The sequence below is a fragment of the Odocoileus virginianus genome, chromosome 5 (genome assembly GCF_023699985.2).
Source record: "Odocoileus virginianus isolate 20LAN1187 ecotype Illinois chromosome 5, Ovbor_1.2, whole genome shotgun sequence".
Taxonomy (NCBI): domain Eukaryota; kingdom Metazoa; phylum Chordata; class Mammalia; order Artiodactyla; family Cervidae; genus Odocoileus; species Odocoileus virginianus.
The window spans coordinates 64,612,615-64,635,722 of NC_069678.1; the positions used below are offsets into that span (position 1 = coordinate 64,612,615).

The 23,108-nt window shown below is 43.9% G+C and overlaps 1 pseudogene; it reads right to left on the minus strand.

Moving 5' to 3' along the window:
* Nucleotides 1–7,209: 7,209 nt before the first annotated feature.
* Nucleotides 7,210–8,109, minus strand: LOC110132398 (nucleophosmin pseudogene; annotated as a pseudogene).
* Between the last annotated feature and the right edge of the window lie 14,999 nt (nt 8,110–23,108).

Consider the following 23,108-nt stretch of genomic DNA (forward strand, 5'->3'; position numbering starts at 1 on the left):
AAGACAGCCTTCAGAATGGGAGAAAATAATAGTAAATGAAGCAGCTGATGAAGAATCAATCTCCAAAATATACAAGCAACTCATGCAGCTCAATACCAGAAAAGTAAACGACCCAATCAAAAAATGGGCCAAAGAACTAAACAGACATTTCTCCAAAGAAGACAAACAGATGGCTAACTAACACATGAAACATCACTCATTATCAGAGAAATGAAAATCAAAACCACAATGAGATACCATCTCATGCTGGTCAGAATGGCTGCCATGAAAAAGTCTACAAACAATAAATGCTGGAGAGGATGTGGAGAAAAGGGAACTCTCTTACACTGTTGGTGGGAATGCAAACTAGTACAGCCACTATGGAGAACAGTATGGGGATTCCTTAAAAAACTGGAACTAGAACTGCCATATGACCCAGCAATCCCACTACTGGGCATACACACCAAGGAAACCAGAATTGAAAGAGAAAAGTGTACCCCAATGTTCATCACAGCACTGTTTACAATATCTAGGACAGGGAAGCAACCTAGATGTCCATCAGCAGACAAATGGATAAGAAAGTTGTGGTACATATACACAATGGACTATTACCCAGCCATTAAGAAGAACACATTTGAGTCAGTTCTAATGAGGTAGATGAAACTAGAGCTATTATACAGAGTGAAGAAAGTCAGAAAGAAAAACACCAATACAGTATATTAACACATATATATGGAATTTAGGAAGATGGTAACAATGACCCTATATGCAAGGCAGCAAGAGACACAGAGGTAAAGAACAGACTTTTGGACTCTGTGGGAGAAGGTGAGGGTGGGATGGTTTGAGAGAATACCACTGAAACATGTTTATTACCATATGTGAAAGAAAGAAAAAAAAAAAAAAAAAACAAAAATCAAAAACCAACTCCAGATAACCACAACTTGGGACCACAACATCAAGTACCTTGGAGCAACTGTGCAATACTTGACAATCCTAGACTTGTGTGCTTATCTGTGTGTGATGGTCCTGATAACCCAGCTAGGAAGCAGTAAAATCATAGTTCAAAGCAGGTCCTGGCATAGGGCCAAAATTGGCCCTAGAAACTGCAAGGTGAAATAAGTCTACATGAGCAGACAAAACAAAGTAAAATAAGCAAGTGCAGGAATAGATAAGATTCAAAAGCGTCAAACTCTGTGGTGTTTAATTTTAAATAATGAAACATTTAAATTTTACCCATAAGGAAAAAGACTACATTTCCCAGGATGGAATGATGATCTACTATGGAGTCTATTACTGGAAACTGGGGTGGGGAGCACCTTGGATTACCACTTGAGCAAATGTCTAGAGTTTATCAACCCATTGCACCAAAAAGCTGGTTGAAGCCAGTAAGTTAAACATGCAACAAACAAAAAATAGATAAATACCAATGTCTTTAGTTATTGGCACCTGGAGAATGTTTAAGTGTTATTTAAGGTAAAATAATGGTGCCACACAAAGAAGAGGCATTTTAACTTTGGACTTTAATAAAAGAGTAAATTCAACAAGGACTGTACAGCACATAGAACTCAATGTTATGTGTGAGCCTGGTTGGGAGGGGGGCTTTGAGGAAGAATGGATATATGTATATGTATGGCTGGTCTCTTCACTGTTCACCTGAAACTACCACAACACTGTTAATTGGCTATACCCCATAACAACATAAAAAGTTTAAAGTCTGGGGGAAAAAAAAGTCGCCTTCCAGTGCAGAGGTCCTGGGTTTAATTCCTGGTCAGGAAACTAGGATCCCACGTTCTTCCCTAAGCCTGCTCCCTTCAACTAGAGAGAAGCCCAAGGGCCACAATGCAAGATCTTGAGTGCTGCAACTAAGACCAAAAGTAAGGAAATAATAGTAATTTTTAAAAAGGCAAGAAGAGGGGATTCTTTAGGTGTTGGATACAGAGCAGTAGCTGAGGTTATGTAGCCCTCAAGAGGACCAGAGGCGGGCTGCAGAGGCTGCTGTTTAAAAGCCCATAGACCTGGCATTGAGTGAGGACCTGGGGCTGGAGCCAGGACCAAGCTGCCATCCACAAACAGGAATCTGAGTGTCCTTCCATTCGCCCAGGTTCTCAGCAAGAAGACAGAGTTAGTTCTCCAAGACTGGAATCATATAATAGGAATCTTGGGTCTGTACCACATACATGTGGGACCTACATTCTCAAAGTAGCAAAATCCAAGCCAATCTACAAATATAAAAAATGGTCCTATCTGAATCAGGGGACTCAAAATAGTACCTCAGCAGAGGCAACCAAATGGAGCTTCCCCAAATGGAGACCGTCCCTACAAGCCAAGTCACATGAGTAGAAATCCCTTGAGCAAGAATTATACCTGTGAGGAAACCCAATGCCATTTAAGTACAATCTATACACTCCTGAAGAAGTAAATCTACTAGAACAATCTAAAAGAGAAATTAAAATAAATACAATGGAGATGTGAGGATAAAGAAAGAATAACATCTTTAAGCATAAATAGGAGGCAATGTTCTACGTCTTGGTAGCTCAACTAGTAAAGAATCCGCCTGCAGTGCAGAAGACTGAGGTTTGATCCCTGGGCCAGGAAGATCCCCTGGAGAAGTGATAGGCTACCTGTTCCAGTATTCATGGGCTTCGCTGGTAGCTCAGATGGTAAAGAATCTGCCTGTTATGCAGGAGACCTGGTTTGATCCCTGGGTTGGAAAGATCCCCTGGAGGAGGGCAAGGCAGTATTCTGGCCTGGAAAATCCCTATGGACAGAAGAACCTGGTGGACTACAGTCCATGACATTGCAAAGAGTCAGACAGGAATGGGCAAATAAGCATGATTCTATTGTTGTAGCCACACATTCTGGGAAACAAACTCAGAAGGACAAGGCAGATAGTAGAGTGCAGTTTATTACATTGGTGGGCCCAAGGCAGAGTCTCCTCTTAGCCAAGGACCCTGACCTGTTTTTCTGAAAACCTTATATACCCTAAGTATATGTGCCCAAACCCACCTCCCCAAATTCCCTGAAACTAGTCTGAACAAAGGAAAAGAAAGATACAATCAAAGTTAACCCATGATTCATATGCCTTAAGCCTAGGTAGTTAACAGTGGACAATTATCAATAGGCCTGTGGTCATACCCCAATAAGCATAATAGAATGCATGATTCTATTCAGTTACATAGATAATTAGGGTATTCTTTTAGGCAACAGAGAGTCTAGGTACAAGCCCTGGGGCTCTTCTGTCCAGGGGGCCTGGTTTTCCAGTTGGTATGTCATTTCCATAGATACTGGGCATATAGCTCAAAGTCCACAGTCTGGCCCAAGATGGAGTCCTGCTTTCAAGATGGAGCCTGTTCTGTCTGTTTCTTCCTTCATTCCCCACTCCTGATGCTCTTAACTCATAGTATGAACATCATTCATAGAGATATATTGCAGCCTGACTCTCTGACCTCCAATTTGGGATAATGACATCAACCTTTGGGTTACAAAGTTCACAATACATTGTAAAATAAAGGATCCACAAAGCAGAACTATCAAGGCAACTATAACATTGGTAAATATAATTTTCCACCAATCATCCTTCACCCAAGGTAAGACTGAAGTTCAAAAAGGAAGATTATCATCAGACATAACTTTTACCTGACCTTTCATGTCATCTAGGGTGGCTGATATATAGCCAGATAAATCAGGAATATATACACAACATTCAACTTTAATTATAGCACAGGTCCCTCTTTGTACTGAAACAATGGTTAGTCTCAAGATGATATCAGCAAGTCCTTGTAGCAGCAGTTGATTGTAGAGCTTCATCTCTTTTTCTTCTTTAAGATGATCTTGGTTTCCCGGGGATCAGTGGGGTCCTTTGTGTAGCCCACTCGGCGTCCTCCGGGTCTGTGTGGTATGCTGTCTTCACCCTCATGTGGTGGATCCAGGAGTGACACCTGCAACTGTAACTGCAGTAGGACAGGTTAGAACAACAGTATCCGGACCCTTCCAATGTGGGGCCAAGGAGTCGTGTTTCCAGTCCTTGACCATACCTGATCCCCGGGCACACATTCATGAATCTGTTCCCCAAGGGGGAATGGCACATCTTCTTGTACAAACTTAGTTACCTGATTTATTACCTCACCCAGTTGCTCCACCTGCTGTGAAATCTCATCTCCCCTTACCTGAGGCAAATTTGTTGACACCTGTTTTACTATGGGAGGGGGCCCCCCATACACAATTTTCTACGGAGAAGAGCCATGGGACCGTGGGGTCATCCTGAGTCTGAACAGAGCTGTTGGAAACAAGTCCGTCCAGGAACAGTCAGTCTCTAAGCCCCACTTGGAGAATGTCTCTTTAAGTGTCTGGTTGGTTTCTTCCACCATCCCAGAACTCTGAGGCCTATATGCTGTATGTAATTTTCACTTGATATTTAAAGTTTTGCTTACTTGTTATACTAAAGCAGCTACAAAAGCTGGGGCATTGTCCAATCCAATGCTGGTAGGAAATCCAAATCTGGGAACTATCTCTCTAAGCAGGCCCCAGGCTGCTTTTGATGCTCTTTCAGTCCGGGTAGGAAAAGCTTCTACCCATCCTGAGAATGTACATACTATGACCAGCAGGTAATTGTAGTGTCAGTGAGGTTTCATTTCAGGGAAGTCTACTTCCAGGTGTTCAAAGGGCAGCGTGCCTTTTAGCTGAATCCCTGGAGGTTTCTGTCTGTGCCAAGAGGCAGCATCGACCTGTGAGCAGGCAGTGCAGTTCTGAGATTTTCTCCTTTTGACAGCTGGAGGGCCTGGATTAGAGCATATATTTCGGCCTGTTGAGCGGACCAGTGTGATGGCAGAGAGCTAGCCTCAACGATGGTTTCTTCCATGACTACTGCATATCCCGACAGTCATTGTCCTTGTTTCACCCCGCTGGTGCCATTGGTGTGCGGGACCAAATCTGGGTCCGGGATTGGCTGGTCTCTCAAGTCAGATCTGCTGGCATATTTCCTTGCAATCATGTGAGGGCCCACCTTCTCCCACAAGAAAGCGAGTGGCCAGATTCAGGGCCTGACAAAGCTCAGTAGTAACATGGCCGTTCTCATGTAACAGTCTCTGGTATTGAGTAATCCGGGATGTTGACAGCCATTTATGGGGGTCTTCTCGCAGGACAGTGTTGACCTCATGCAGGATTTTTACGAACAAATCTTGGCCCAAAGTCAGCTTGGTTGCCTCCCAGACCAGTAAGGCAACTGCAGCAACTGCCCATAAGCATCCCAGCCACCCGGTGGCAATGTTGTCCAGCTGATTCGAGAGATAAATCACAGGTCTGTCCCATGTCCCCATAATCTGGGACAACACTCCCATAGCCTCCTTGTCCTTTTCAGTCATGTAAAGGGCAAATGGCTTAGCAAGGTCTGGCAGGCCCAAGGCGGGTGCTGACGTAATTGTACCAGGTTTGAGTTCTATTGCCGTGGGACTTGTTTTGCAAGCCTGGAGCAGAGGGGGGGAGATGGGTCATCTTCCACCCAGGTCTCAGGGAATTGTTGTTAACTCTCTCTGTCGACTATTTAGCCCATCTGGTTTCCTTTCCGGGAGATTGTGCAACCTCCATTCATCTTGAGGGGTTACTGAGAGGAAGAGTAAATAGGTGGTTGAGCCCACTCGAACAGTGGGTCTTTAGTGGGGAAAGGTCACTTGTGCCCCCAATTTAGGCAGCAAGCCTCTTCCTAACAAAGGTACTGGGCATGTAAAATAATTCATGAGTCACTTGGTGTCCCCCCATCTGACATTTTCAGGGTAAGCTAGAGACACAAAGGCTGCATTTATCACCATCTGAGACCCAGCAATCTCTGGCTGGGTCTATAGGCGTATAAAGTTTATAGGCCTCACACAGTCTTTCGCAGAAGTCAGGGTGATTCGCTTTCCCTTTGAATCACTGCGGAGGGTTTTGAGATACTCATAGCTTTTCGGGCCCCCCTCTTCAGACCGTGTAAAGTAGCCGCCCGATATCTCTCCAGGTGGCCCCTCCCTTCCTCTGTGTTACAGCCCCAGTTGGGCCCCTCATCGGGGGTGGCTGGTTCTGCCCACCGCAGCGGGTTTGCAGTACCCTCAGGCGCCATTTCTCGGAACCATTTTCTGGCCTCAGTTAGGATCCTGTGTCCTTCCTCAGTACTGAAAAGGGAGACTAGTAGTTGGATTGTGTCATCCCATGTAGGGCGGTGGGTTTGAAAAATAGTCTCCGTTAGCCTAATCATGGCTTGTGGCTCCCCCGAGTATGGTGGAGCGTATCTCTGCCAGTTTAATATATCCGTAGAGGGAAATGGCTGGTAATAACAGGCTACAGGGGGCTGATGCTAGTGCCCCATGCGTCCTGAACTGGAGGCTGTTGTAGCTCTCTGAGGGGCATCTGTAGTGGGGTTCTTTCCCCCTGTTTCTTGGCGGAGCACAGCCTCTGTCTAATTGCTGTGTTTTCTTCCCCCTTCCCATCAGTACTCACCGGGGAGAGGTGGATACAATCTAGGAGGTCCAGCTGAGGTGGAATTCTGGGGGCGCTGACCAGAGGTCTCCATTGCTGGGATGGGAGCCTGCCGAAACAGCGGCTCTACGAACTCTGGGAGAGCTGGCGGAAGAGCAGCGGCTGCTGCAGGAACTTCACCCGGCCCTGGATCGGGCATTAAGGCGGCCCCCGGTCCTGGTGGAGCCCTGGGAGGCAGGCACCTCATTATCCAGCATGGGGGAGGGGTCAGGTCATCCCCATCCAAATCCTGTAGAATTTCCTTTTCTATCATCAGTCAATTTTTGTGCCATTAATATTTTCCCCTTTCCCTTCTGGATACAGAACCTTGTCCAAGTACGAGGGTCTTGAGCTAACCCTAGCCATGAGTCAATATATGGATATTGATCCAGGTGTCCTGGTTCTCCTGTGACTACTGTATAGACTGCTTCCACTTTTTTTTTTTTAATTAAAATACTGAGCTTATTTCACATGTATATTTTTGTCTCCCCACCATTTCCATCTGTCTGACCACCACTACTACTATTCCTATCATAACATTCCATACATACTTAAAACCAAGAAAAGGGTGGAGTTTCATCGTTAAAAACTGTACAGGCATTTTGGGCAACACATTCTTGGCAATGGAATGTGGACAACGCTTATCAGACACAGTAGGGAAAGTTCTCACTGCATTATAAAAAGGACAGCCAGATATCAACTGTTATAGAAATGAAATAAGACGGAAAATTTTTAACTGTTTAAACTATTTTCTTAAAGAGACTTCCTCCACTGCCAGAGATCTTGAATAGCCTCCTGGTCAGTTATCCGGAAACAACTCTTCACATAATTGATAAATTTGGTTTCCACTTTGGGAAGGGAACCACCTTTCCCTATACTTGCTTGCATTTTTGCTTTAATGTCTTCTACAGAGCTAGGTCCTTTCGGTGTTTTAAGTCTTTTTTCCTGTTTTTTGAAGGATTCTTGACCTTTTGATCTTGGTGTTGATGGTTTTGAGTCTTTTCCATTTTGGTTCGATTTTTGTGCATTTTTGGCTGGAGTATCTTGTACAGATTTCTTTACTGGAGCTTTTTCTTCAACTTCCTCATCAAAATCTTCATCATCATCATCATTTCATCTTCATCATCATCGTCATCTTCATCACCAGCAAGCTTTACTTTTTTTCTGGGGAAACTTGCTACCACTTCCAGGGGCAGAACGCTTTCCAGATACACTTAGGAGTTTCACATCCTCCTCCTCTTCATCTTCTGATTCTGCATCTTCCTCCACAGCTACTAAGTGCTGTCCACTGATATGCACAGGCCCTGAACCACACTTCAACTATAAGACCACAGGTGGTGTAATTTCAAAGCCCCCAAGAGAAACCGTTGGCTGTACAGACATTTTTAAAGTTGCCAGTGTTATTTTTATTGGACTGCCTTCATAATTCATCGCCTCTGATTCAACAACGTGTAACTCATCCTTTGCTCCAGCCCCTAAACTGACCGTTCTTAAAGATAACTAATACTCGTTTTCATCATTCTCCACCTTGAAGTGATAATCTCTGTCAGCCTTTAGTTCACAACCGAAAAGATAGTTCTGGGGCCTCAAGGGGCTCATGTCCATGTCCATTGAATCCTCCATGGGTTGGCGGCATGCACTTATGTGGGAAAGAAGCCGGACGGAATTAAATGACTACTAGTCGAATAAGCAGCCATGCAGGACGGAATCACACCAGGGGGCTTCCACTATTTTTAAGTTCATGGTGTTGGTGGCCATCCTACTCCCATAGGGCCGTTCGACCTCACAGAGTATGTGGAGGCCGTTAGGCTTCATCTTCACCCCATAGTCTCCTCCAAATCCCTTCTTTAAATTTTTAATCATGCACTCCAATATAGTTGCTTAATTCACTTCCCTTTATCTTGCTTACCTCCTCAGACCTTCTACTTATCGTTTTCGTTCTCTCTACAAAGTTCTCAGTACCCTATGTACTTCTGATATTTCCTCTCAATGACACTTAAATTGCCATTCTGCCTCCTTCCTAACGGGTGAGAAGAGCCTTATCTGCCAGATCGCAGAGGGAGAAGGGGAATCGGCATGTCTTTACCTGCTGGTCAGCACAGCCGAACCAGAACACCACGTAGTCCAAGACTGTTTCTCCCTTAACTTTTAAAGTCCATTCTGCCTTGGTGGGCTTGATCAGGTGCAGATGAAAATACAGATGGGTTAAATATCCCATGTCTCAGGCCGTCTCCGGAAAAGCCAATTCGTACTCACTTATGTATCCTCCTCCTTCTAGCCTGACAATTCCGAGGGGGTCAAGAACTTCATAGCAGATGGAACACCTCCTTGGGGTGGGCAGAATACGAACACACAAAAACCAAGTTTCTTCTCCTAAAAATCCCCTGGCAATGCTTGGTAATAATTTTCCCCGACGGCGTGAACACCATCTCCTAAATGACCTTCACAAATTTCCTTCCTAAGTGCTAACATGCTCGTCAACCTGTGTTCCAAGCAATCATTGCCATCTGCCTATTCCAGGCTCCTGTGGGTCTGTGCCCCTTTTAATCTCTCCCAGGGGGGTGATCAGGCCCCCTCTTCTACCCTACCAGGTGAGTTCCTCATCACCTGAGTGCTCAGTTCCCCTGCCGCCGTCCACTACCTGCTAATGTGAAAGGTCCGGGCGTTGAGAAGCAGAATCCTTCCAGAAGGGCGAGGCGCCTTCCCCTCTCTAGAAGATTCGAGTCGCAAGGCCTCAGAGTAGTCCCAAATGGGACTTGTCACCTCAAATTGAGGAGTTTCCCGGCCAATGCACTAAATGTTGTAGCCACATGTTCCGGGAAACAAACTCACTCAGAAGGACAGTGCAGATAGTGGCGTGCAGTTTATTACACTGGCGGGCCCAAGGCAGAGTCTCCTCTTAGCCAAGGACCCTGACCTGTTTTTCTGAAAACCTTATATACCCTAAGTATATGTGCCCAAACCCACCTCTCCAAGTTCCCTGAAACTAGTCTGAACAAAGGGAAAGACGATACAATCAAAGTTAACCCATGATTCATATGCCTTAAGCCTAGTAGTTAACAGTGGACAATTATCAATAGGCCTGTGGTCATACCCCAATAAGCATAATAGAATGTATGATTCTATTCGGTTACACAGATAATTAGGGTATTCTTTTAGGCAACGGAGAGTCTAGGTACGAGCCCTCAGGCTCTTCTGTCCAGGGGGCCTGGTTTTCCAGTTGGTATGTCATTTCCATAGGTACTGGGCATATAGCTCAAAGTCCACAGTCTGGCCCACGATGGATTCCTGCTTTCAAGATGGAGCCTGTTCTGTCTGTTTCCTCCTTCATTACCAGCATGACTCAAGCCAGTAAGGCTTTCACCTTTAGTCACTTGCACTGCCAGAATCTTTTCTCTCTGACAGTTATCTATTATATTTTGTCCTACCTCCTTTCAAAGTCAATGGGCTGCTTTTCTGAGTGTCTGCTGTCCTCTGCTAGCGATCAGAAGTTGTTTTGTGCAGTTTGCTCAGCATTCAAATGAACTTTTGATGAATTTGTGGGGGAGAAAGTGGTCTCCCCGTCCTATTCCTCTGCCATCTTCTCTAACAGTTTTCTAAACCAGATCCCCATGGACTCACATGCCTGGTCCCAACTCCTTCCCTGGTGGCTCAGTGGTAAAAAGTCCACCTGTCAATGCGGGAGACTTGGGTTAGATACCTGGTACGGGGTCCCAGGCTCCTTTGTCCATGGAATTCTCCAGGCAGGAATACTGGAGTGGGTTCGCCATTACCTTCTTCAGGGGACTTTTCCGGCTCAGGGATTGAACCCGTCTGAGCCACCAGGGAAGCTCATATAACAGTAAATGTACCGCCTAAAAGCTGAGTCTGCCTTACAAAATCAAGAAGAATGGCGTGGTGTTATCTGCTGACTTGAGGAAGCCACAGTTTTGTTCCCAGGATTGGCACGAGGATTCAGCTCTGCAAGCTGAGACCAGACCCATAGTGACTCAGCACTTTCCAGTCCCTGGGAACCATGGCTGGCAAAACCTACCTCACTCCAATTTTATTGAATCCAGTCCTTTTTGATAGAAAATTGTCTCATTGGTTTCATCCGAGCCCAAGATGTCCGGTGCCCTCTGATTTGGTATGTGTTCTGCTGGGCGAGCTTGGTTTTTCCAGCATTCATTAGCACTCATCCTAGCCAGCCCTGCTGGTTTCCCAGACAAGTGGCAGGTTTGGAAAAGGTCACCAGTGTCCTCTCTACAACTGCCTCCTCAGGCACACAAAGGGTACACAGACTCTACTGTGACACTTTACTTGGTGCTAGTCTGATTTTAGTTTCTAGCTTTGGTTCTGTGAGATGGAATTAGGGCTAAGCCGGGAGGTGTGGAGAGAGGGGCAAAGACACAGAAGTTAGTTGCAAAGGGATTACATAGTCTCACAGTTCAGCACAAAGTCATTGCTCAAGAAAATTAAGCACTCCCCAAAACACCTCTGATTTTGTGTGTGTGTGTGTGTGTGTGTGTGTGTGTGTGTGTGTGTGTGTGTTTTCTTGTGGAAATTAGAGAAATCAGATTGGGAGTGCAGATGAGAGTGTGGTCTTTCGGTTTTCAGGAAGTACTTTTTAAAAGTGCTTCTCTAGGAAATTGATAGCTTGTCACTAATCAGACCCTCCTTGGCTGGCAGGTTTCCAATGGGGCCAACGAGCTCTCACCTGCCATCTCAGCAACTTGCCCGGTTGGGGCCTATCCTGACCTCAGACAGTAGTAAGAAATTCCAGCCGAGTACCCTGCTGTCTATAAGGGACCTTCAATCTTTCGGGTATCTTACCACAGCCCTTCAGTTACTGATGTCAGGGAAGGGGAAAAATTCCCTTTCCTCTCTTCTTGAGTTCTTACAGTTAGGCTAATAATAAAACTGGCAGAACATATATTCACAGGAGAGAAGGAAACAAATTTTAATTCACATGAATGGAATCTCATGGAAATAAGAATTAAGAAGTGGCCAAATTAGGCAACTTTCACAATATTTAGCCAAAGAAATAATAAATTTGTGAGGAATGTTAGTGCAAAGAAATTTAGATTTTGGGTGCTTAATTAGTAATAATGATGAATCTGAACAGTTCTGTTTTGTTGTTGTTTAGTTGCTTAGTTGTGTCCAACTCTTTGCAACCCCATGGACTGAAGCCCACAAGGCTCCTCTGTCCATGGGATTTCCCAGGCAAGAATATTGAAAGTGTTGCCGCTTCCTTCTCTAGGGGATCGTCCCAGCTCAGGGATTGAACCTACATCTCCAGCATATCCTGAATTGTCAGGCAGATTCTTTACCACTGAGCTACCTGGAAAGCCTGAGCAGAGTTTGGGCTTGGGGTAGTAAATTCAAATAAGTAACAAGATTTGTCTACACAGGCTTCTCAGCTATGAATTCCCTGTCTCTGATGATAAGGGTTTCCTCCTACCTCCAGATGGAGGGAGTGCACCTTTCCCAGAAGAGATTCATTTCTTGCTTTTCAGGGAGACAGCAGTCAGAACTTCCTACTTGCATTATCTGTTTCTCAAGCAAGTCCAATTAGAAATGATCAATATGGCATTGTGATAGATTTGGGGATGGCCCACCCTGAACCCCACGCTGAGTACTTGCTTCCAGCCTGAGGCTTAAAGAGAATGGAAGGGCCCTGTGATCTTAGGCCTTGGGTATCAGGTACAGCTTCCTGGAGGAGGCAAAACTGACTGCTTTATAGAACTAATTTCCAGGTGATGAGATCAGTTTTTGAGGAGTAGAAATAACTTATGGACCAGGCAGAGGAAAAGAGAATACAGCACATTCAGAGAATTGCTCGTTCTGAGAGGCTGTGAGGCAGAAAATAGGCAGGGAACAACTTTTTAAAAAATGACTTAGACATTGAAGACACAACATAAAATGCTTAGAACCATCTAGGTCCAAAATGGTGGACAAGTCAACTTCCACTAGACCGTGAGCCACAGTATACACTCATTGTAATACATCATCCGGTAAATGACACACCCACAGGCACCATGACAGTTCCAAGGGTGACCATAAAGGTCAAAGAGTGGGCATTGGCCCCAATTCGTGGCAATCTCTGCCCCTCCCTAAAATAGTTGGAATACTCCTCTCACTCGTTAACCTATGAATTTATCCACCCTATAAGAAACTGATAATTTTGCCCCCTGGTACCTCTTACATCTGAGATGGCCCACACTCTGTCTATGGGGTGTGTATCTCCCTGAATAAACCTTCTTTTACTTTACTATGGCTTATCCTTGAATTCTTTCCTACATGATACTAAGAACACACACTTGGGATGTGTCCAGGGATGTGCCTGAGGTCTGGGATGTGACTACCCTCTCACACTTCACTTTGTTTGCTTCTGAAAACAGTTGGATGGAGAAGGACAGGGAAGAAAGAAAGAGGCCAAGTAGTCTCTTTTAAAGTCTCTGTTGTCTTAAGTTTTACAGTTGTTTTACAGTTGTTTGTTACAGCTAAAATTACAGTACATGTAATTTTTTAAAGACCTTGCTGGTTAGAAAGATTGAAGGCAGGAGGAAAAGGGGATGGCAGAGGATGAGATGGTTGCATGGCATCACTGACTCAATGGACATGAGTTTGAATAAGCTCCAGAAATGATGAAGGACAGGGAACTCTGACATGTTGTGGTTCATGGGGTTGTAAAGAGTCTGACACGACTGAGTGACTGAGCAACAATTCAGCCCACACCATCCATAAACATAAATACGTAGGAAAATGAAATTAAAAACAAACACAATGGAAGCCTTCTGACTGCAAAATGTCAAATCACTGTGAAGTTTCTAGCCACATTCTGAGTGGCACTGATATGGAGCTTATGAGAGCTACTGGTCATCCCTCCAGATTTGTGCCTATCTGTGGTGGTCCTGCCTGGGGGCAGAGGTCATGGAGGCTTCCAAGAGGAGGTTACACTGAGATGCAATTTTAAGAAATGGTAGGCATTAACTGAGGAAGAGTGAGAGCTAGAGGGAAGAGCATCTTTAGAAGAGAGGAACAAAAATATGTGTTATATGATGAATTGTGTCCTCTCTTCTCCCCCAAACAGATACATTGAAGTCCTAAAAACTAGTACCTCACCATATGACCTTTTTGAAAATAAGTTCTTTACAGAGGTCGTCCAGTTAAAGTAAGATACTTACGGTGGGCCCCAGTCCAGTATGACTGGCGTCCTTAAAAAAACAAACATCTGGACACAGAGATAGATATGCACAGAGGAGGCTCATATGAAGACACAGGCGAAGATGGCCTGGGCTTTGTTTCCACCCTGTTCTGGATCTACAGTTCCCTGTTCTACACATAAGACCTTGTTGTTTATCCATCCTACAAATAATTGCATCTGCTAATCCCAAACTCCCAGTCTTTTCCTCCCCTACTCCCTTGCAACCACATATCCGTTCTCTATGTCTGTGAGTCTGTTTCTGTTTTGTAGATAAGATCATTTGTGTCATGTTTTAGATTCCACATATAAGTGACATCATATGATATTTGTCTTTCTCTTTCTGACTTTCTTTGCTTAGTATGGTAATCTCTAGTTCCATCCATGTTGCTACAAATGACATTATTTCATTCTTATGGCTGAGCAGTGTTACTATATATATAGTATATATATATACACACCACATTTTCTTTATCCGTTCATCTGTCGTTGTTTCCATATCTTTTGTAAATAATGCTGCTATGAACAAGAGGTGGATGTATCTTTTCAAATTATAGTTTTGTCTGGATATACTCCCAGGAGTGGAGTTGCTTGATAATATGCCAACTCTCAGGTGGTGCTAGCGGTAAAGAACCTGTCTGCCAATTTGGGAGATGTAAGAGATGTGGGTTCATTCCCTGGGTCATTACAATCCCCTGGAGGAGGGCTTGGTAACCCACTCCAGTATTCTTGCCTGGAGAATCCCATGGACAGAGGAGCCTGGCGGGCTACAGTACACAGGGTTATACTGGGTTGGAGATGACTGAAGTGACTTAGCATGAATGCACGCCAACACTATTTTTAGTTTTTTGAGGAACCTCCTGCTCTATACTCTTCCCCATAGAGGCTGTACCAAGTTATAGTCCCACCAACAGTATAGGAGAGTTCCCCTTTCTCCATACTCTTTCCAGCATTTATTATCTGTAGATTTTTTTTGAAGATGATCATTCTGACCAGTGTGAGGTGGTACTTCATTGTAGTTTTGATTTGCATTTCTCTAGTGGTTAGTGATGATGAGCATTTGTTCATGTACCTATTGGCCACCTGTATGTCTTCTGTGGAGAAATGTCTATTTAGGTCTTCTGCCCATTTTTCAAAAGGGATTTGGGGATTTTTGTTGCTGACTTGTATGAACTGTTTGTATATTTTGGAAATGAAGCCCTTGTTCATCACATCATTTGCAAATATTTTCTCCCACTTGGTATAACCTCAACTTTAGACTGTTGAGACTGCCATGGGATGCTGAGTGCATTTTTCCAGTTCCTCCTGCAACAGAGATCCCAAACATTCAGTGGAGTAAACAAGCTAAAGAATTATTTCTTGTTCACATATCAAATGGGGAATAAACAGTCAGAAGCAGAATCAATGGCTTTAAAATGTTGAGGGTCTAAGCTCTATCTGACTTGTCATTCTATGATCCCTAGACTGTTGACTTAATCTTCATGATCAAGATTCATTACTACTACATCCCAGCTAGTGGGTAGGGAGAAATGCATTTTCCTTCTTTTTTAAATGCAGGGGCTAGAGTTAACTTGCAAATATATCACTTCACTCATATTTTATTAGCAGGAGCTAATGTCAAACTGTGAGGGAGGCTGGGAGATGGAGTCTCTGTTCTGCGTGGTGATGTGTTCAGCTAAAAGATGGGGATTCTATTACTAAGAATGATGGGAAGAACAGATATTGGGAACGGTAGCACCACCATTTTTTACCCTTCTCCATATCCATTTGCCATCACATCCTGGCCCTTGCCCACTCCTGATGCCTTTCCTTTTCTTTATACCTGCTGACACTATGATGGAACTACCCTTACAGCTTCATACCTCTTGTCTTATGAGAACCTTATAGCAGATCTTTTTGCCTCCAGTCTCTTTCCACCCTCCCCCAGTGGCCATTCTATTGCGCAAATCTGATCATGTGGCTCCACTGTTTGGAAATTCTTCAAAGGCTCCTTTGCCCAGAGCAGTGAGATTTTAACTGCAGGTTTCTGAATCCCTGAAATTATATGCATATTCTGCACATATGTGCTTTTGTCCAAAAATAGCTTCAGATTCTTCAAGGGGTCGGTGATTCTCCCTCAAGTTATAGGCTCAAGTCCAAATCCTTAATAAATGTACAAGTGAGAATGTGTCTACCAACCTTCTTCTTAAATCTCCTCTCCAGTCAGTCACTTGCCCTGTGCAACCGAAACCCAAGACCTCCTGAAATAACTCTGAAAGAGTGGGCCATGCTCTTTCACATGCCACATCTTTATGCCTGCTGTTCTAACTGGAATACCTGGGCAAACTCCAATGCATCCTTATGCATGTATGTGTGTGTGTGTGTGTATGTGTGCTCAGTCACTTCCATTGTGTCTGACTCTTTGTGACCCTATGGGCTACAGCCTGCCTGTATCCTCTGTCCATGGGCTTCTCCAGGCAAGAATACTGGAGTGAGTTGCCATGCCCTCCTCCAGGGGATCTTCCCAACCCAGGGATTGAACCCATGCCTCCTACATTGCAGGATTCTTTACCCCTGAGCCACCAGCTAAGGTGCTTGCATCCTTATGTGTGTATGTGCTAAGTCACTTTAGTTGTTTCTGACTCTGCAACCCCGTGGACTGTAGCCCCCCAGACTCCTCTGACCATGAGATTCTCCAGCCAAGAATACTGGAGTGGGTTGTCATGCCTTTCTCCAGGGGACCATGCCAACCCAGGGATCAAACCCGTGTCTCCTGCACTGACAAATGGGTTCTTTACCAAGTGCCACCTGGGAAGCCCCTTATGCATCTTTATGGCCTAGCTCAAAAGCCACTCCCTCTGGAGGTTTCTCTGACTCTCTCTTTTTAAGTCAGTCTGTAGCATAATTCAGACTTTCATTATTTAATTATTCCACTGTTGCTGTCAGCCTGTCTGTCTCCTCCACCAAACCATGAACTCTGGCTCCTAGGACCCAGAATTGATAGTCCACAAATGTTTACTGAATAAATGTCATCAGTACCCCCCAAACCTGGAGTGTTCTTTCTAAGATGTAAATCTGAGAATTGCTTCCTATATTCCTATTTCCTTCAATCCAAACTTGTTATATAGTGGCTTTCTCTTTGGTCTCATCTCACAATCCCTCCTTTTTTCTACTTCAGGAACAGCTGAGCTCTTCTAATGTTCCAAGTGAGTGTTCTCCCTCATCTTGAGTCTTTATGCACACTTCCTCAGCTCCTCTTTGCCAGCTAATGCCTAGTCATCCTTCATATAGCTTACACATCCCTCTCGAAGCCTTCCTTGGCTTCTTCTTGCCCACAGTCTAGGCTGATGGTCTCACCTATGTGTCTCCATCATACCTTGCAACTTCCGAGTTGCTACATGCATCATTCTGGGCCAAAATGACTTCTTTGTCTCTCTTGTCTGCTAACCTGTAAGTTCTGTGCCTAACTTGCCTACCACCATGTATGACCCCAGCCCAAAACACAGTGCTTGGAGGGGAGCAAATACCTGACAAATCTGTGTCAAATGAAGGTTAAATAAATGAGTTTCTCAATCATGAATCGAAAGCTTTTCATTGCCTTTAGGACAAAGACATCAAAGATCTAGGGTCCTTTATGATCTGGTTCCCATGTATTTTCAGTCTCATCTCTTCCAAATCTACCTTTTGATCTCAGGGTCTCTCTCAAACTCTACATGGCAGTTATATCAAATTGAATAAAGATCTCCAAATGCTGTCTCTCAAGTCTTTCAGCCTTGGCAACACTGGTCGCTCTAACTGCCACACTCCCTTTTCTCTTCACCTCTCACTCCTCTTCCTTTTCTGGCTAACATCCACTAATCTTTGCATTTTCAATTAGGCCCCTCTTTCTCTAGCATGCTCCCTTGACCCTGAGCTCTGTTGCACTTTGTTGATATCCCTCTCATATTCTGGACTTCCCGCTAACTCTTCTGTTTCCCCTAGTACACGAAGTGGCTGTCTGAACTGTTTCACTGTGATGTCTGTAATTTGAGCCCAGCAACTGCACACAGTGGGCACCCTAAAAATATTTGTGAAATGAACTATAATTATCAGGTCTTAACTGTTTACTATTAGCAAGTGTGTTTTGTCATCTTAAAGAAGATTGCAAGCTCCATGAAGGCAGTGAGGGAAGTTGAAATACCTGTGAGTCTCTCCCAGGCCTGAGCCTAATACCTGTCTCCAGGCAGCCAGATTTATTCTGCTTGGAAGCTGTCAGGCACTTGACACATGTCTTAATCAGTGGAACCTTGACTCAATGTCCTGGTTAGCCTGGAATTCAGATCATAGTAACCTTAGATGCTGGTTTTCTAGAGGGGACCACAGCTCCTTTCTAAAGGCCAGTACTGGAAACAGTGTCAGGCACCTAGCCAGTCTCAACAATTATTTGTGGAGTGAGTTCTAGAGCAGTGACAATGTAGAGAGGCAGGCTGTTCTTGTTCATCTCACCTTGTTCTAGGCTCAGACATTCCAATGGAATGGCATGGTTATAAGGGCTGAGATCATATATTTACATTCCAGAGTCAAGATGAAAAGAAAACTTATTTAAAATCTCGGAAAAGGCTGGGAAAAGTCTTTCTGATACTTCCTCAATGGCTTCACATTCTAGGAAAATAGTTCCCTTCTATGGTAAATAACCTATATTTAATAGCTGGACTCGAATGAGATAATTTTTAAAAATGTGACCAAAACCAAGTTACCATCCAATGAGATGCAGAGTAGTTCTAGTTCAGTCACTCAGTCGTGTCTGACTCTGTGATTATATGGACTGCAGCACGCTAGGCTTGCCTTTCCATCACCAACACCAAGACCATTACTCAAACTCACGTCCATTAAGTTGGCGATGCCATCCAATCGTCTCATCCTCTGTCATCCCCTTCTTCCACCCTCAATCCTTCCTAGCATCAGGGTATTTTCCATTGAGTCAGCTTTTCACATCAGGTGGCCAAAGTATTGGAGCTTCAGCTTCAGCATCAATCCTTCCAATGAATATTCAGGACTGATTTCCTTTAGGATGGACTGCTTGATCTTCTTTCAGTCCAAGGGACACTCAAGAGTCTTCTCCAACACCACAGTTCAAAAGCATCAGTTCTTCGGTGCTCGGCTTTCTTTATAGCCAAACTCTCACATCCATACATGACTACTAGAAAAACCATAGCCTTGACTAGATGGACCTTTGTTGGTAAAGTAATGTCTCTGATTTTGAATATGCTGTCTAGGTTGGTCATACCTTCTGTTCCAAGGAGGAAGTGTCTTTTAATTTCATGGCTGCAATCACCATCTGCAGTGATTTCTGAGGCCCCCCCCCCAAAAAAAATAAAGTCTCTCACTGTTTCCATTGTTTCCCCATCTATTCAGCATGAAGTGATGGGACCAGATGCCATGATCTTAGCTTTCTGAATGTTGAGTTTTAAGCCAACTTTTCCACGCTCCTCTTTCATTTTCATCAGGAGACTCTTTAGTTTTTCTTCACTTTCTGCCATAAGGGTGGTGTCATTTGCATACCTGAGGTTATTGATATTTCCCCAGGCAATCTTGATTCCAGTTTGTGCTTCATCCAGCCTGGCATTTTGCATGACGTGCTCTGCATATAAGTTAAATAAGCAGGGTGACAAGATACAGCCTTGATGTACTTCTTTCCTGATTTGCAACCAGACTACTTTTCCATGTCCACTCCTAACTGTTGCTTCTTGACCTGCATACAGATTTCTCAGGAGGCAGGTCAGGTGGTCTGGTATTCCCATCTCTTGAAGAATTTTCCACAGTTGTGAGTCACACAAAGACTTGTGTTGTCAATAAAACAGAAGCAGATGTTTTTCTAGAACTCTCTTGCTTTTTCAGTGATCCAACGGACATTGGTAATTTTGTCTATGGTTCCTCTATCTTTTCCAAGTCCAGTTTGAACATCTGGAAGTTCATGGTTCACATACTGTTGAAGCCTGGCTTGGAGGATTTTGAGCATTTGCTAGCATGTGAGATGAGTGCAATTGTGTGGTGGTATGAACATTCTTTGGCATTGCCTTTCTTTGGGATTGGAATGAAAACTGACCTTTTCCAGTCCTGTGGCCACTGCTGAGTTTTCCAGATTTGCTGACACGTTGTGTATAGCACTTTTACAGCTTCATCTTTCAGGATTTGAAATAGCTCAACTGGAATTCCATCACCTCCACTAACTTTGTCCATAGTGATGCTTCTTAAGGCCCACTTGACTTCCTAGGATGTCTGGCTCTAAGTGAGTGATTACACCATCATGGTTATCTAGGTCATGAAGATATTTTCTGTGTAGTTCTTCTGTGTATTCTTACCACCTCTTCTTAATATCTTCTGCTTCTGTTAGGTCTATATAATTTCTGTCCTTTATTGAGCCCATCTTTGCATGAAATATTCCCTTGGTATCTCTAATTTTCTTGAAGTGATCTCTAGTCTTTCTTGTTCTATTGCTTTCCTCTATTTCTTTTCATTGATCACTGAAGAAGGCTTTCCTATCTCTCCTTGATATTCTTTGGAACTCTGCATTCAAATGGACATCTTTCATTTTCTCCTTCGCCTTTAGTGTCTCTTTTTTCCACAGCTATTTGTAAGAACTCCTCAGACAGCCATTTTGCTTTTTTGCATTTCTTTTCCGTGGGGATGGTCTTGATCCCTGTCTCCTGTACAATGTCACGAACCTCCATCCATTGTTCATCAGGCACTCTGTTTATCAAATCTAATCCCTTGAATCTATTTCTCACTTCCACTGTATAATCATAAGGGATTTGATTTAGGTCATACCTGAATGGTCTAGTGGTTTTCCCTACTTTCTTCAATTTCAGTCTGAATTTGGCAAGAAGAAGTTCATGATCTGAACCACAGTCAGCTCCCGGTCTTGTTTTTGCTGACTGTATGCAGAAACAGACTCTAATTTGGCAGCATGGGACATGACCCCCTACTGCTCTCTTCAGAACCACAACAGAAAATAGGACTCACCTTGCAAATTTCCAAGAACCAAGAGCACAGAAATGCAAAGAAACTTTTGCAGAGAAGATTGAAAGGCAGTATTTTATTACATAAATGGTCAGGTTAGGCCCGAGTCTTGCTCTCCAAGTGTACTGTGGTCTAGCAGGGCCAACTTCTCCTGAAAAATGGTTAGAAACAGAGACTGTCCAGCCCCCTTCACTTTCAGATTGACTGAGCTCTAACAAGATCTTCAGGTGATTCATATGCACATCGAAGTTTCAGAAGCACTGGACCAACACATTATAAATGTGGGGTTCTGCTCTTAAAATGCACTTTGAGATAAAAATGAACCCATCTAAAGCATTTTAGATCATTCTTTGCTCCATTCTTTCTGAGCAACACTGTCACATATCAGTATCCTGCTCTGAAACTTTGAGCCTCTCTTATGAATCATAGAGTTGTCCTGACATTTGCTGTGCCATTTGTGTAGACAGTATTCATGAATTACAAATTGGATTCCAAGACTTCCATTGGCTATTCTTTACATAGCACCCCCAGGAGATAGGTCGTATAATGGTTTCCATTATTAGAGATGATAAAACTGAGGCTCAGGGAGGTTCCATGACTCACCCAAGGGGCATCAAGCAAAGTGGTATCTGAGTCAGTTGAGAAACCAAGGTTTTGAGTTGCCAGTGTGAGGTTCGCTCAACTTTGATGTCTTTCCTTTGTATATAAGAGAATAGATGTTTAAGAAATTCATAGGTAAAGTCATGCATATGTGAGCCCCTAGGATTGTAGAAGTTTTAGAACAAATTTCTGAGTGAGAGATATGTCAGTCCAGAGTGGGCCCTGCCCAGCCCAGCTTCCACATTCCTGCTTCAGCCCAGGAATGCTCTGTCTCCAGAACCACCAGCCTAGTCCAAGGCACCATCATTTCCTGCCTGGAGCTATTTCTAATTGCTTTTTCATTTTTCAGTCTCTCAACCTTCAATTCATATTCCATTGAATTGAATAACTTTTTGAAATGTTCATAGGCTCTTGTAACTTCTTCCCCATCCCTGCTTCAAACCCTTCATTGACCTTAGGATAAATTCAGTTTCTTTTAATGTGGCCTAGAATGATCTGTTCTCATCAACATTTCCCTTGCTGTCGCAACCACTCTTTCAGTTCCTCTTGTCCAGAATTCCTGACTCAGGACCTGCACTCAAGGTCTTCTTCCCACTTTTGTGCCTGACTAACTTCTCTTCTTCCCTCAACTCTAGATGTTATGTCTCTTCAGTGGGATCATTCATAACACCAGCATAACATCCTTATCCTGCTATTATTATTTTTATATTAATCCTTGGCTGTTTGTCATTACTGCGTGCATGCATACTCAGTTGCTTCAGCCATGTCTGACTATGGACTGTGGCCTGCTAGGCTCCTCTGTCCATGGGATTTTCCAGGCAAGAATACTGGGACTGATTGCCATGCCCTCCTCTAGGAGATCTTCCTGACACAGGGATCAAACCCGTGTCTCTGGTGTTGCAGGCTTACCACTGAGCTATCTGGGAAGCTCCTTTTTGTCTTCAGTACACTTAGGCAGTTGTGTATTATTTAGTGTTTTTGTTTGTTTACTGTATGGCTCCCCTACTAGGTTGCAAGTGTGGTGGGCATGGCTTAGTCGCTAAGTCATGTCTGATTCTTGCGACCCCATGGACTGTAGCCCACCAGGCTCCTCTGTACATGGAATTCTCCAGGCAAGAATACTGGAGTAGGTTTCCATTTCCTTCTCCAAAGGATCTTTACAACCAGGGATCGAACCTGGGTCTCCTGCATTGCAGGTGGATTCTTTACCGACTGAGTCACTAGGGAAATGCATATTTATACTGGCCTCTACCCCTTCTTCTTTGGAGAGGCTCCTCAGAGCTATCTGAGGTGAGGAAACAAAGTAAAAAGACCATCTCATTCTTCCAAATATCTCCTAAAGTGGCAAGTCTCAGGCAGGCAGGAGAATGTGCTTCACTTCCTTACAATCCTTCACAGGTGGGCAAGGTCAGGCTCTCTCCCTGAAGCAGGCCATTATGTGTGCCAACAATAACAAAAGGGGCAAGATAAAGGATAAATTCACAGAAGCAGATCTGGTATGAATTCAAAATTACCCTTCCCTCATTACACCATCCTTGATATTATAGAGGGACATTCCTGTGTAGTTGTTATGTGCAGGGACTCTGGAGCAGGAACACTTAGATTAACATCCTGGCTCTTACATTTTTGAGCAAATTCCTCTGCCTAGTGTTTCCATCTGTATATTTGGGAAGATGATGATGATGATAATAATAATAACTACCTTATAAGATAACATAGGTGCTAGTGGTAAAGAACTCACCAGCCAGTGCAGATCTAAGAGATGTAGGTGCGATCCCTGGATAGGGAAGATCCTCTGGAGAAGGGCACAGCAACTCACTGCATTATTCTTGGCTAGATTTCCACCCATATACAGAGGAGCCTGGGGGTGGGGGTGGGGGGC